This window comes from Anas acuta, chromosome 2, assembly GCF_963932015.1.
Source record: "Anas acuta chromosome 2, bAnaAcu1.1, whole genome shotgun sequence".
Lineage (NCBI taxonomy): Eukaryota > Metazoa > Chordata > Aves > Anseriformes > Anatidae > Anas > Anas acuta.
In genome coordinates, this window is record NC_088980.1 from 109817806 (window position 1) to 109832927 (window position 15122).

The 15122-nt window shown below is 42.7% G+C and overlaps 1 long non-coding RNA gene across 1 annotated transcript; it reads right to left on the reverse strand.

Moving 5' to 3' along the window:
• Nucleotides 1-6735: 6735 nt before the first annotated feature.
• Nucleotides 6736-7737, reverse strand: LOC137850995 (uncharacterized). Its single transcript, XR_011092943.1, has 2 exons — nucleotides 7476-7737; nucleotides 6736-7298 (listed from the first exon to the last, which is right to left on the reverse strand). It is a non-coding gene; the product is annotated as an uncharacterized lncRNA (long non-coding RNA).
• Nucleotides 7738-15122: the final 7385 nt, after the last annotated feature.

Consider the following 15122-nt stretch of genomic DNA (forward strand, 5'->3'; position numbering starts at 1 on the left):
TAGGCTCTCTCGTCTCTTCTTCTCCCTTCCCCCTACTTTCTGAGCTCAGCTGAGATGCGAGCAGACGCAGAGCTTGCTGGCACCGCTCTGATCCCGGGGCGCGTCGCCTCGGCTGCTGTGGGAGCAGCAGGGGCTTTGCTCGAGCCTCGGCCCGTGCTATAAGCTCTGTAAGGAAGCTTAGGCTGGCAGGGGATCAATGTGGCAGAAGCCCAGCACCACGGCATCCCCTGCCTGTCCTCGTTATGTCCCCGTTCACTCTGGGAAAGGAGCTGCTGGAAGGATCTGAGGCAGCCCCATCTCCTGCGAGGTTTCCTGTCAGCTCGGCCTGCGGGCACGGGGAGGCTCTGACCCGCTTCAGGCCCCGTGGCACAGGGCTCAGCCAGGCCGGGAGAGCTGGGTGTTGCCTGAAATGCTAACCTGAAGGTGGTGGGAAGGGAGAGGTGCGGGAACCCAGTCACAAACTCTCTCGTTGGTGCCCTGCATGAGGTTGTATTTCGTCGTTCAAGCCCGTTAAACCAGCGCTGTGTGCGCGAAGCAGCAATCCCGCCTTTCCCCGCCTCCCCTGCCTCCTGTGTGCCAGGACAGGCGTTTCTGAATCCTTCCAGTGGACCAGATGAGTGAAGTGATCTGCCTGCAAAGTACCCTGGTAAACAAAAACGGGATTATTTTACAGACAGATCGCTTTCCCAAGCCAATTCTTCCCCTGGCCACCAGCAGCAGCTGACTTCAGGCAGCAAAGGGGGGTGTCGAGGGGGCAGGCAGGACAGAGCCAAATTACACCAGTTCAAAGTTTTGATCAAGGTACAGCTTTAAAACTACTTGATTACACATGTTGATGGAAATAAACTGTACAGGAGTTTGTCCTTCCGTTGTTTTGTCTTGCTAGCCAGCCGAAACTTTGCTCAGCACGCATATCTGTCAGCCTTCCCTTCTAGCGTGTGCAGGGCATAAGCCAGAACCTTAAATCCCTCTAAATACCTAGTTAAACACGTGTGGTTTTTTTCCTACTGGCTGTTGTAAAACACTGCAAATGTTTTCCACTGTATACATGATGGAGTATGTATGTGCATCTGTAATTAGACATCCGAGACAGATGCTTACGGACGATTTTCTCTGCTAACAGTGGCACAAATCATAGAATCATAGAATATCCTGAGTTGGAAGGGACCCTTAAATATGTTTATGCTTTGAAAAATCGGTATTTCCTCTAAGCAAACAGTGCTCGGCTTCTCAGCATTTTCTCATTTTGTTTCCGTGTCCCTCACCAGCTTGGTGGTTTGGAACATTTCACACCTCCCAGCTGGCCAGCCTGGTCTCCCGTGGGCATGTGAATACGGGCATTTTGGTAGAGTACGCAGTGGAAATACCCATGAACTCCAGCAAGATGGTTGGTGGTTGAGTCCTTTGCAATGTGTCTTGTTGAGCTCGGCAGAGCTTACAGGACAAGTATCAGCGTGTTGCGTATGTGCCAAAGGACTGATATTTTCCTATTGCTAATCCCACAGCATTGAGGAATTGCGTGTGTTGGAGCTCTTACCTAAGGGCCCACTGGCAGCGTTCTCCATTTTTCGCCTAGAATTTTGTTCCTGTTGGCAAGGTCTTCAGTTAAAACAATAAAATCACCTTCCAACAGCTACCTGAGTTATGCTACTTCCTCAGCATTGCTGCACCTAGACAGCGTGTGCACAGAAGTGCAAGAGAATCTTTGAATACTGGAATGAGACTTAAACCACTGCAGCAAATTAACACAAACCTCACCCTTTAGCTTCCTAGAGTGACCAAGACAGTTTAATTTTTTTTTCTTTCTGCCAGAAGGGAAGCTGTATTCAAAAACAGGCTCTATTTCAGAATTGTGTGATCGAGACTGAAAATGTAGAGCAATCAGAATCAAGTATCCTACAGCGGTTTCCATTGTACAGTGCGTTACAGTTAGGTCTTTCATACAGCATCCCCACAACGCTAAGGAATGTGACAAATCATCCACCAACACTGGAAAGAGGAATTCCATCTCCCTCTAATTTAGGGACCATGCATGACAATAGCACTCTAGGATTTTATGCATTTTTCATGCATTTTATATGCATGCTGTGTTCAAATTGCAAAAGACCTACTTGTTTTCGAAAGAGGAATAACTGCTAAGGATGGTAACTGGATTTCCTTGGGTTTTGCCCCTAACATTTTTATTTTAAAATGTGTTATGGTAGTGGTTTGGTGCTTCTGTTCTTTACAGCCCATTATATTTACAGCAAAATGCATCGAAGGTCAAAGTGTATCCATTGTCATCACAGAATGGGAATGGGGATTGGGAGGTGAGTATTTCACAACACGGCGAATCAGAATTCAGTATTGCAGCTTACCAAAGCGTACTGTTTCTCGTGTCTACTGCTATGAAATCTGTTAATACATACAATGTACTGCAATGCAGCCTGGTAACAACATAGACAGACAGACCCACCTCACAGAGATGGTATGGGAATTAATGACTGTTCAGAAGGCTCTTTAATTGGATTCAGTTTTATACAATTACTGAAATCATGCTGGATACTTCAGTGCATACCCTAATTTAGAGCACTGTAACCTTTTATGCACGCTACCACTGTGTGCCCCATTAAAATTATAGCCTAATACACTGTGCTTTCTTCACAGACTCAGTTTTACTGAAAGCTGGTATACTCCTAGCGAATACTCAGGATTTTTATAACATGGACTTTAAAACTATTGCTTCACAATTCATTGAAATAGATTCAAAATAGAGGCACCTGTCATCTTGCCAACAGGTACTGAGATGAATTGGACAAAGCAGTGGAATTGCACCTATTTGCAGTAGAAAAAAATAGCCTAGCCAAAAACCTGTTTCACATGCAGAAGATCCAATCTGACTGCAGGGAGGGAAAGCCTCCTCTGGCTCAGCAACGTCTGGCGTACAGTGAAGAACATTAAGCAGCTCCAAAAGGAGTGCTTTTCAGCTCCTGGGAGGAAATCCTAGCAGTTACAGCCCAAATCACTGCCAGTACAATTTGAAAAAATGTTATTCATATATTCATATACTTACATGCATATTTATTTTCCAGTAGTTTTTGGATGATGGAACAATAATTTTTTATATATATATATATATATATATATATATATATATATATATATATATATATATAATGGTATATATAAATACATAAACAGAGATGGAAATTGAGACCAAGCTGTTTTTTTTTATTTACAGATTACACATGCAAAGGCTCACAAAAATTCTCTTTAATTTTCTGAATGTCTGCACCTTCAGCCAACGGTTGCAATAAAATTCAAAGTATTAGTCCACGGAAAGAAGGACATTTATTCAGATGTGTTTGCTCAGGTGAAAATCTTAGGCTCGCAGACACGTTCTTCACACAGCAAGATTATGGTAGTATTAAAGAGGTCAGTCGGGAACAGATAAACTTTATAAGGTTAAGCTGGAAACTTCATTAGCTGTGAAAGGTCTATGTCATTTAACTGTGTTTTTGTTTTAGCCATAGCTGTGCAATGGTGGTATTTGAATTTTGGACGATTTAGGGAAGTAGAAGCGTATATACAAGTGTGCTGTTTCTGTATCAATGACATAGCATTTCTTCTAAAAACCATGACGTTAATGGTCACTTACAAAACCGTGAATTGAATATATTCATAATAGGAATACTGGTTTATTCTATTTTGAAATGAATTTGAGCATTATTATTCAGGCTGTCAGACAACATGGAACTAAAACCAGGATTCCGTTGCTTTTGTTTCTCCTTTTTCATAAGCAACACATTGTTCTCCTGAGAAACACAGATATTTTGTCTTGCCAAGTGCTGTCTAATGTTGTTCTCGTTGAGCCGTGCCACCAGAAAATGCCAGTAAGCCCTGCTGAAGAAAATGTGGTCCAAAGCCACTATTGGCACAAGTGGGCGCAGCTTCGGTGACGGCAATGAAGCTCAGGCCACAACGTGACTACCACTGTAACTCAGCAAAGCCATCGGTTGTCTTTGTGCTGAAATCACAGCTAGGTCTTCTGGGATGTAAGTACTGACATGAAGCCAGGATGTCTGGAGACAGCAAGCGATAATGAACAGTTACCTCAGGTGCTCAGAATGCCTCAGGGTCGCACTTAATGTTTCAGACAACAAATATTTTACTGAATTTCTTTACTGTAAAATATAATTATTATATGTACTTGTAGGAAACTGGAAATTTAATGCTGGTCTTCTCCTGCCTTGCACCTGGTGTAATCATTTACTGTTTGTAACAAGAATGAGGCATGCTGCGTTAATACAGTATTAGTATTTTGCATTCGCTTTGCAAATGTAGAAATAATTATACGAACTGCAAGGGCTCACCGTTTTTTAACAGTTTCCAAAATTTATGATAAAAATTACTTATATTTTACTGAGACCAGTGTACAAATTAGGAAAACTCTCAAGTATCATGATGTTGTTATTTTAGGTACAAATAAATATTATCTATATGATAATAACAAAAGAAAGAAATAAAGCCTGTGTCGTTCTAGTGGTAAATAACTTTCACAATGCTTGCTCTCAGTTAAGCAAGTTCTGTGTACTCTTGAGCTTTAATCAGGCTGGTTTTGTTCTCAGTTTTCCAGTTCCTGAAGAGTCAGAGAAGCGGTAAATCCAGTATAGTCACACTTCACATGTGAAGAGTGCTCAGATGAAATAAATACGGAGTGACTCATATAGAATAGAATTCATTAAAATCTGTAGAAATTCATTAAAATCTGTAAATTCTGTATGGTTCCTTTCTTGTTCATCCCACTGACAGAAGTAAAAAACCCCAAATTTCATCTTTATTCTGGTTCCTTCAAGTTCCCCTTGCCCTTTGTGGAGCTACATCATGGCCGTGTTTGTGTTAGCCTGTGTGCCACATTGGTGGGCGCCCTAACCATCCCCACGGAACCACCTCGTCACTATGGACTTGCCTGGTAGCCAGATTGAATTTTTTTGACTCCTACTCAACCCAATTATCTATGCAAATGTACCTTAAAATAATCTGAGGTCAAAATCTGAATGATCTACCAACAAACTATTGCAACTTATGCGCAGTCGCAGAGCAATCATTTCATGGAAACGCAGTGGGGTAGTTCACAAGACTGGAGTGCTGCTGTGGATGGATCTGGGGTTGATAGCGGGTCCAATGCTGTTCAACCTTTTTATTAATAACCCAGACAATGGGACAGAGTGCATCCTCAGCAAGTTATGATACAAAACTGGGAGATGAGGTTGATGTGCCAGCTGCCACCCAGAGGGACCTCAGCAGTCTGGAGAAACGTGCAGGCAGGAACTTCATGAAGATCAGTGAAAGGAAATGTGAGATCCTACATCTGGGGAAGAATAACCCCATGCACCCACGCAGCCTTCAGCAGCTGTCCGGCTAGAAAGCAGCCTTGCTGAGACCTGGGAGTGCTGGTGGACAACAAATTGACCATGAGCTAGCAATGTGCCCTTGAAGCAAGCAAGGCCAGTGCTGTGTCCGGTGCTGGGCGCACCAGTACAAGGGAGACATGGACATACAGCAGCGGGTCCAGCAAAGGGCCACTAAGGTGATTAACGGCTTGGAGCATCTGTCACAGGAGGACAGGCTGAGAGAGCTGGGATTGCTTAGCCTTGAGCAGGGAAGGCTCAGGGAGATCTTATCAACGTGCATAAATACGTGGCACGAGGGAGTAAAGAACGTGGAGCCAAGCTCTTCCCAGTGATGTCCAGGGATAGAACGAGAGGCAATGGGCACAAAATGAAATACAATAAATCAGTTTAAGCATAAGAAAAGGGTTTGGGTTTATTTATTTTATTTTATTTATTTATTTATTTATTTATTTATTTATTTATTTATTTTAAGGGTAACTGAGCACTGAAGCAGGTTGTCTGGAAAGGCTATGAAATCTCCATCCTTGGGGATATTCAGAATCCCAGGACATGGCCCTCAGCAACCTGTTCTAGTTCATTCTGCTTAGAGCAGTTGGGTTGGACTAGGGAATCCCCAGGGGTGCTTTCCAACCTGCTCTTTCACAATATCTTGTCCAAGGCACCGAGAAAATAAGCACCATCAGCATACAGGTGTTAGCAGCAGATAAACATCAGTAAACTGTCCCCTGGGAAGCCTGGAGATCTAAACTGATCTTCATTATTTTCAAGCTTAAAAAGAAGAAACTGATAACACATGCTAGGTAGCACCAGTCTGCAATCAAAAGACTATGAAACTCCTCTTTGCAATGCAGTGTGGCAGGGATGTGATGAGAAGTAGCCCTCTGCCGTTGCAAGGTACGCAGGGAACCTCAGGGGCCTGACCTACTGCTTTGCACCCTGCAAGTCTCACTTCAGTAGCTCAGTGTTACCTTAGATAAATCATTACATTGACTGAAGTAGAATCCTGAAAACAAATATCCTTCCTTCCCCTCAAAAGAAAAAAAAAATAAAGCTCTAATTACAGAGAAATTATTCACTGCCAAGCCGACTGTCGCAGAACAGGATTGGTATGACTGGAAGACATGTCGGAGCTAAATTTCAGAAAGGGATGTAATTGTTTTCTCCATGAAAAAGATCAAAAGTGCTCCAGCCTAAGTCCCGTAAGTACAGTCTATTCAACCTATATGCTGCAATATGGAAACAGCAGGGAATACTTAGGTGTGGCTAAAATATTGTCCTTTTGTTCCCTCCCCTCCTTATACACTGTATTTTCTCCACTGCCCAGTCACCTGGTATAGGCCAGTTGTTTTTTTTTCTCAAAACCTAACTCAAATTCACTGTTCTCATAAATTCATGAATCCTTTACATACACACTAGCCGAGGATCCTCTCACCTGCTTATAGCAGACAGCTGCTGCCCACCGTTAAAAGAAGAAACACAGGGAAACACCTTCCTCTGCTTTGTCCAGTACATGTTATACAATTCATTTAATTAAACTGTTATTTCTTTTGGGAAAGAAACACACAGGGCAGCATGCAATCTCAGTTTCAAAAGAGAGAGACTGACAAATGCCAAACCAAGAAGCAACAGTCCTGCGTGGTGCTCAGGGTGCAGAGGGCCCTGGAGTTGGCCTTTACATTCTTCCTGTGCAAGAGCATGAACGCAGTTTTGATAGCTACAAGAACAACTTCAGACAAGGATATATTGTTGTATATTCATGAAGCCACTGCTGCAGCTGGATTAGTTTCATACACCGTCTGATTTGCAGCACTGCTGGAGTCACCACAGCCACACTCGGACTGATACCGTGAGGCTCGGAGGAGCCAGCCCTGTTCCCACTGAAGGACGTGGAAAATTTCTCATTTCCTGCAACAAGACAGATAAAATCCGAAGTTTCAGTGCTTCCACTGACTCTGTTGGCACTCAGTGACATCATGCCTCAGAAATGCCCTTTATGTAAGTAGCAGGGATGTGAAAAGAAAACAACAGCAAGCACAAAAAATAAGGAACCCTCAAACAGAAACAAAATGCCTGATGCATTACCTGAAAATCTGGCTGCGTATCTAGCAGAGATGAGATGGCTGCTTTTACAATGACTGGGCATTTTCACTAGCAGCATTGTGTCAGCATTGCCACTGTTCCCTTCAAGCAAGAGATTTTCATTTTCTTATCTTTCCCCTGGCAAATATCGTTCCTACTGACAAATCCTAGGCCTTTATTATCTTCCTGTTGCCTAAAAAAAAAAATAAAAATAAAAAGATTATTCACAACAGTTCTAGTTCTGTGGGAGCATCAAGAACAGAGCTCAGACTTAATGCAGAGCCACCTGCTGACAACCAAGTGTATTTGTTTCAAATCCTTAAAATCAGAACGGGTTGGTGTTCATATCACATAGTGATAAAAAGAAACCAATGAAGAGAAAATATGTAGGTCAGTTTTAGCCAACAGAAATCTTCTACGTCCACCCATGCTGATTTTGGAGCACTGCTTCTTTTTCCTAGAAAACAGCTCATGGCAAATTTTCTGTGGCTGTGTATCTGCATCAAAGAGCTTTGAGGGAGAGAAGCTAAAGAGCAGATCATTAAAAACAAACACAATTACGTAGCAACCCTGCTGTGTCTTTAAACTTATGTAAAATGGCACGGATACTGTGTGTGATATTTGAGAGTACCTTTGGCACTTACTGACGCTGCTGGATGTCAGTCGCAGTGGTGGCCAAATTTCCATTCACCCCGACTCTGTCCAGTAGCGAGATGAGCTGCCAAAGCCCGAGAGAAAGCAGCACGATGTGACGCAGCACACCTTTCATCAGCTCCTGGGTCAAACACACCCAGTGGCATAGCTCACTCTGAAAGACAAGTTCAAGCTGGAGATTTCAAATTGGCTGGTTTTCAGGCTTATTATTTGGCCTGCTCTGCCTCGTGCACCTGTGAACATTTCAGATGCTATCACCCGTGTACAAGTATGTGAGAGGCTGGGATAAAACACCTGCATTCAGCCCTTTTTTAAACCAAATAACCAGTGCACGTGCTGGTGTGTTATGTGACAAGTACACATGAAGGCCATGCAAAAGCAGAATATTTTCTGCAAATCCTGATGACTGTTTGTTAATTTCTGCTGAGAGTTGCATGACGAGATGAGAGGGGTGCACACACAAATCCCTCAGGTTGCTGTTCATTTCCTTCTCACAGAATCACAGAACTGTAGGGGTTGGAAGGGACCTCAAGAGATCATCGGGTCCAACCCCCCTGCCAAAGCAGGTTCCCTAGAGCAGGCTGCCCAGGTGGGCGTCCAGACAGTCCTTGAATATCTCCAGAGAAGGAGATTCCACAACCTCCCTGGGCAGCCTGTCCCAGTGCTCTGTCACCAGGTTCTCCAGGTTGTAGAGAAGCAGTCTAACAACACCTGATGCAGGTACTGATCTAGCAATATTTGGTCCTTTTCTGGTCTTGCTTTCCTAAATCGTGTGATGATGCCAGTGACCATCCCACACCACCTTGCAGCTCAGGGCTTGAGGAGCTGCAGCTAAAGTGTTGCCCTAATCCATGTCCTGGCCACACAGCAAAACCCTTCCTCAGAGGCTAACTCGGCGGGACTGGCTTGCCAACAGAGGGCAGCCCTACATTTTGTTGGATTTCCTCAGGGACCTGCTGCGCTGCTTTTCTGTCCTCAAGCAGCCAGACCCACGCAGTTCTGTGCACCTCTACACTTCTTAGTTACACAGGGTAAGGTACTTCACTTAGATCTGCAGAAATAACATCAAATGTGAACAATCTCTAGAAAGTTGTGACAAGTTTTAGAAACAAGTTTTAGACCAAAATGAAAGCTTGACCTAAGAAAGCGTGCCCAAAAGCTGAAGCAAGATCCCAGGCCAAAGCCTTGCAGACAGCAGTCTTTAGGAGCTCTCCCTGAGCAGAGCAGAGCTCCCAGGCCTGCACTCACAGAACCATAGTGTGGTTTGGGTTGGAAGGGACCTTAAAGACCACCCAGTTCCAACCCCCCTGCCATGGCAGGGACACCTCCCACCAGACCAGGTTGCCCAAAGCCCCATCCAGCCTGGCCTTGAACACCTCCAGGGATGGGGCATCCACAGCTTCTCTGGGCAACCTGTGCCCAGCCCTCTGATCATCCTCATGGCCCTTGGCGGCACCCACTCCAACAGGCCCATCTCCTTCTTGTGCTGGGGGCCCCAGAGCTGAAGGCAGTACTCAACTACTCACACCCAAATCCAGCTTCATCTACCTCTTCCATGTGATGCAGCTCAGATGGGGGACAAGGAACACACTTCAGCCAGATCCCACATCCCTACACTTTCCCTGTGATTCAACTTCATTGGCATAAAACACAAAGTTAAAACAGGACGACCTTTTACCTTGGGTACACTTAGGCACTAAGTTGTGCGTATAAAAGTAGAGCTTGTTCTTTCCCCTAGTAGTCCCCAAAAGTGACTATATCAGCATTTGTTTCTTCTTTCTTAAAAAAAAAAAAAAAAAAAGAAAAAGAAAAAAAAAAAAAGAAAAAGAAAAAAGCCCCCAAACAGTCAAAAATGACGAGTAGGCTAAAGTTTAGCTGAGAAAGTTGGAAAGTTGTTGAGACAGAGGCCTTGGCTAAGCGCCCATCAAAATCAATAGGAGTCTTCCCGTTTACTTAATGGGCTTTAGCCTGAGCCCTAAGTGAAGGCGGGGGTGGGAGGGGGGATCTGCACTGATTACATGCTAACAAAGAAGTGTTTCAAATAATCTGCTGCCATCTGTCTTTGTTTTGCTAACCCACTCCGCTGGGCCTGAACAGAAAATCCGTGAGATGGGTAGAGCATTAATTACCACCAGAATGGCCCATTTGCATTTCTCACCTTCCAGAATAGCTACACTCATTGTCCATACCGAGTATTTCCTTACATTATCACAAGGAACCACCACAAAAGTAAGAGGCTACTGGCGTTGCATCCATATGTATACATATAATATGAGTTATATAAATAACTGGACTTCTTTAGCCTCAAAGAGATGCTATAAAATTATATATATGTATTCAGAGGGGCCAGTAACATTATGTATGTTTAGGGGTGGAAAAGAGTTATGGCTAAGTCTCTTTCAATAACACATTAATAATATTTCCTGTGATCATTTGGCTCTCTCCATTATCGAAGTCCTGCCCCAACTCTAAGGACATGGAGCTGATGTTTTGTTTTCTTTTCATCAGAGCTCACTATCCTTTACTAGGGTGAACCAGTCTCCTTCTAAGTGAACGTGTTTTCCTGAGATAATTACAATTCAGTACTAACTTAGGGTGACCTGCAAGAAATAGATCTTCAGATTTACTTTGGGTTTAGTTACATAAAAAAAAGGCACACAACTGAGGCACAGAGGTACCTTCCAGAAGCATCCAGGAGGTTTTACTGACTCCAACTCCAAAACAAATCGCTTCATAAATTCAGAATTGCAGAAGACCCAAGCAATAGTTATAATTTTTCTCAGCATACTAAATTTGATGGACAAAATGAAGTTTTTGTATAACTCTACATGAGTTCCGTGGCATTTCAGAAGGTACTGATTTGTCTCTGTATGTCACGTAAACTCAGTACAAAAGTCCAAAGGCAACAAATGATTTAATAGTTAACCCTGGTGACTCACGTGCAAGGAGCTGACGATCTCTGCTGTGTGAACGTGGCTGTAATGCCTTTTTTTGAACCTCGTAAAAGCCAGCAGAATGACTGACAACCAGACTCACATCTGCTCTTTGGCTCCAAAGTTGCCCTGTAATAAGGTGTTATGGGAACACAGTCATACTTAGTCATTCATCACAGGACCAAGGATGAATAAGATAGTGAATATTCCAGCTTTGGGTATGTTTAAGAGCTCTCTTATCACATCTGCAGTGGTAGTAATACGTCCCTGGTATCTGTCAAAAAGAGAATGGCTCAAGTGTGATCATGAGATAAGGCGGACAGCCCCATATCCTCCTCAACATGTCGCATTCACTTCATTTCAGAAATTAAGCAAGACTTGGCTGGTAGCCTATGAGGAAAAGAAGGCTGCTTGGAGCAAAGTGATGAACTGTAGGATTTCTCAGGAATCAATCCAGACTCACTATCAATGCTCACTTGCTCTAGTCTCAATGTAAGTGAGAGGCTATCGTAAATCTGTGGCCTGAAGTGTCAGTTCCTAGCACAGAAGGGCATTACTGTCACAGTGACATACATATAAAGACTAAGTGCCAAAGGACTTAGCTTTGTCAGGCTTGTTACTTTAGGTTGGAACCAAAACCAACAAAGGCAAAGCTGAGGGGTGGACAGGCCAGGAGAGATCTGCCCAGGCTGGGCATCGCTTTGGGTGGCACTAATGCAAATCCAAGGTCATGAGGTGGGAGAGGACAAGGACTTTGGAGCCACAGTGACCAGGAAGCCGCTTCTGAGTGGTGGTGGAAAGCAAGGGGAGCATAGTGATGTTCAGCTGCTCACAGGACAAACCCATTCTCCTTCTTCTGCAACCTGACCCAGATGAGGGCAAGCCTGAGGGAAACAAGGAGCATTGAGGTGTACCACAGACCAGCCCAGTGCCTAATGACCACTCCTGTTCCTAACAGAAGGACACAGCTGCATGTACAAAAACACTGTATAGAAGGAGACCTGCTAAAAAGGAAGGAAAATGCAAAGCAGTTAGAGTCCGAAGGCTTTAGGTCCACTCTAGGTCCGAGAGTTGTTGAGAGACTCTGAGAGCTCCCACAGCTCACCAAGAGCTTCTTTATCTAGAGAGTGAATGTACCCAGGCAAGATATTAAACCACTAAGTGGCTGCAATATTTTCCTCAATCTCTTTCAATTTGTGGTCCCTAAATGTTTTCTGGTGGAGCTGCTTTGGAAATTTCATGTGCGCAGATTACTGTGCAGTATCTGTGAGCCTAGTACCTGTCTGTGCATCCCTTAGAAATAACTGATGTTGCTCAGAGGTTAACACACCACAGGTTGAAAAACATTGATTTAGAGGCAGTAGGACCCTCAGGAAGGTCACCCGTTAAGCTGTCTGGCTATTACTGCTTTAATCTTTACATTTTTGACAGAAACAAATTTTTAAAAATGTTATTTCTCATTAGACTTTTAAAAGGTGTTATATGAGATGTAAAATACAGATACTCCTTCTCCAAGAAGATTTTAAAATATCATTTTTTTTTAATTAATTAGTACAGCTACCAAATAATTATGAACTCACCGTTCAGTCTGGGGGTCAATAGTTCTGGAGTGTTGCCTGGAGTCTAAAGCTCTTCAAGGTCTTCTGTAAAAATCATAACACAACTGTACACCATGGGACAATTCCACACTTGATAGCCTCTCATTTTGCAGAGAAATATCTCCTAAAATAAAATTTAAAGCTTATAAAAAAAAGTCGTATTTCTTTCTTAGTAAGATATTCTTTTCTTCCTGTAGGGAGTATCAATAAACAATAATAAATAGTAGAGATGTTAAAAACAAGAATATTTTCACCAGTTATTCTGTTTTATTTGGAACTTACACACTTTTGAAGTTGTAACATTCAAATGTAAAATAAAACATTTAGATTATCCTTGCATGCTTGGGATAAACAAATATAATTTCCCAGTGCATTATTTTCAGTAACAGATCTCACAGGCAAAATTTCTGCCTTTCTTTACTGCTGTCACAATACAGCTCTCAGTAAGTCAGCTTTCAGTTAAATGCTGCCCACAAATACCTGCAACTCATTCATATCCACAGGATTGCAGAAGGGGTATGTGAGGGCAAAACCTGCCTTGATTTTAATATCCTGTCTAACTATAAGACATCAGAATTCAAACGGATGTGTTCAAAGAATTTCACACCACTGAAATACTCTTGGTAGAGTATTGTTTCCCATATATACAGCATGTGCCCATCCATCAACACTGTCATGATGCTATTGTTAAAATCTTTGAAAACTCAGAAGAACAACACAAAACAAAATACCCACCCATGAAATCTCATAATAAAGAGCATTTTTCTGTGCCAGATGGTTCACTGAAGAAAAGGATTAGTCTTTTGTTCAAACGGGGCTTTCAAAATTGGAATCTTTGCAGACCACAGAACCATTTCCAGCCAATTAAAAAGGATTTTAATTACTATTAAAAATATTCTCGTCCTTTTCTGCGCAGTCTTGCAGAGCCACAAAGTCACCTTTAGGAGGAGCCTCTTTCCCTCTTACACAGCTGATAAAAACACTGACTCCTGTAAATCCATTAGGCATTATACAGAAAGGTTTCATTAGCAAGGACTCTGAAAAATGCAGAAAACAATGAAAAGCGACCTCTTGAGATCATTTACTCCACAGTCTTATCTCAGAGATGCTTGTCTAACTTTCTCTTAAAAACATTCAGTGATGGTGTAGTAGAGGTTAACACAAATACTAAGAATGAGCTACCAAATCTTTGTCATGAACAGCCTGGCAGAATAAATCAGAGCCAGAGGCAACAGAGATAGGAATCCACTGAAAAGTAAAAGAAGTTCAGAAATTAATATGGTTATTTATAGGACACAGTGAAGAATAGAATGCTGGCTCTGTATGGAAGCAATAAGAAATAATAAAATTTACTTAGGGGTAGTCACAAGAACACTTCTTGGAGAAATTTGACCAAAAGATCACTTAGCTGAAAACAGGAAAGGGCAGAAAGGCAGAACAAAAGGTTGGCTTTTGCAAATCTCAGTCCTTGTAATCTGTTATCTTTGTTGGTAACACTGCCATAAATACATCTGTCCACTTCTTGCACTCCACTCTTAATGGGTGATCAAGGTTGGTAAGATGCAGAAACACTTCATTCTGCATTAATCTCACTCACATAGTTTGTCAGAGCTTTGAGAAATAGGAGGAATGTCCAAATTGATCCTTGGGGTCCTGATTTGTCCCTTGTGTCATTTGAACACTGGCCCAAGTAATGTCTGTGTCTAATGACTACACACCTTCACCCCAGCCCCTAACAGTCCCCTTAGTGTTGAAATGTCTCCTAATGCAGAACTTAATTCTCCAGTCCTGTAGGTTAGGCCACAACAGGCATGAAGAAAATTTTACTCCATCTTCACAGTGCTCTCTAACATCATTGAAGCCTGTGATTTGCTTTTCCACCCGATCTTATTTCCCAAACTATACAGCTCATACACCATGTTTCCTGGGTCTCTGATCATTCCTGCTTTCCACCGAGTTTGCTGCAATTTGTCACCTTTTTTCTTGAAACCCTGGCCTGATGCTGCTTGTTCACTAATGTGAAATTGCATGCAAGGCTATTTCAAGTGCATCATGCTGCCTGTTATATATGTGCCACGTGCAAACCTTTTTCATAATCATCTGACTATTGTGAGAAGTGGCTTAAGAAAACTTGTATAACTTGAAAAGCAATGGGCAAGTGACATGTATGGAGTCAGCTAATGCCCCTCAGCGAAGGGGCAGTAAGACAGTAATTTATTTTCAATACAATTGCTTATTTAACTCCACCTCTAGTGTTCACTCCCTTTCATATCTGCCACGTACTTTGCCCCCTGCATGATTTATGTTTTCAGTGAAGGCTGAAGCAAAACATTGCTGAGTATTTTGGCCTTCTCAAGACTACTTCAAGTGCATCCTGCTGCCTGTTACATATGCCACGTGATTTTTTTTTCCTTCCCTTCCCTTCCCTTCCCTTCCCTTCCCTTCCCTTCCCTTCCCTTCCCTTC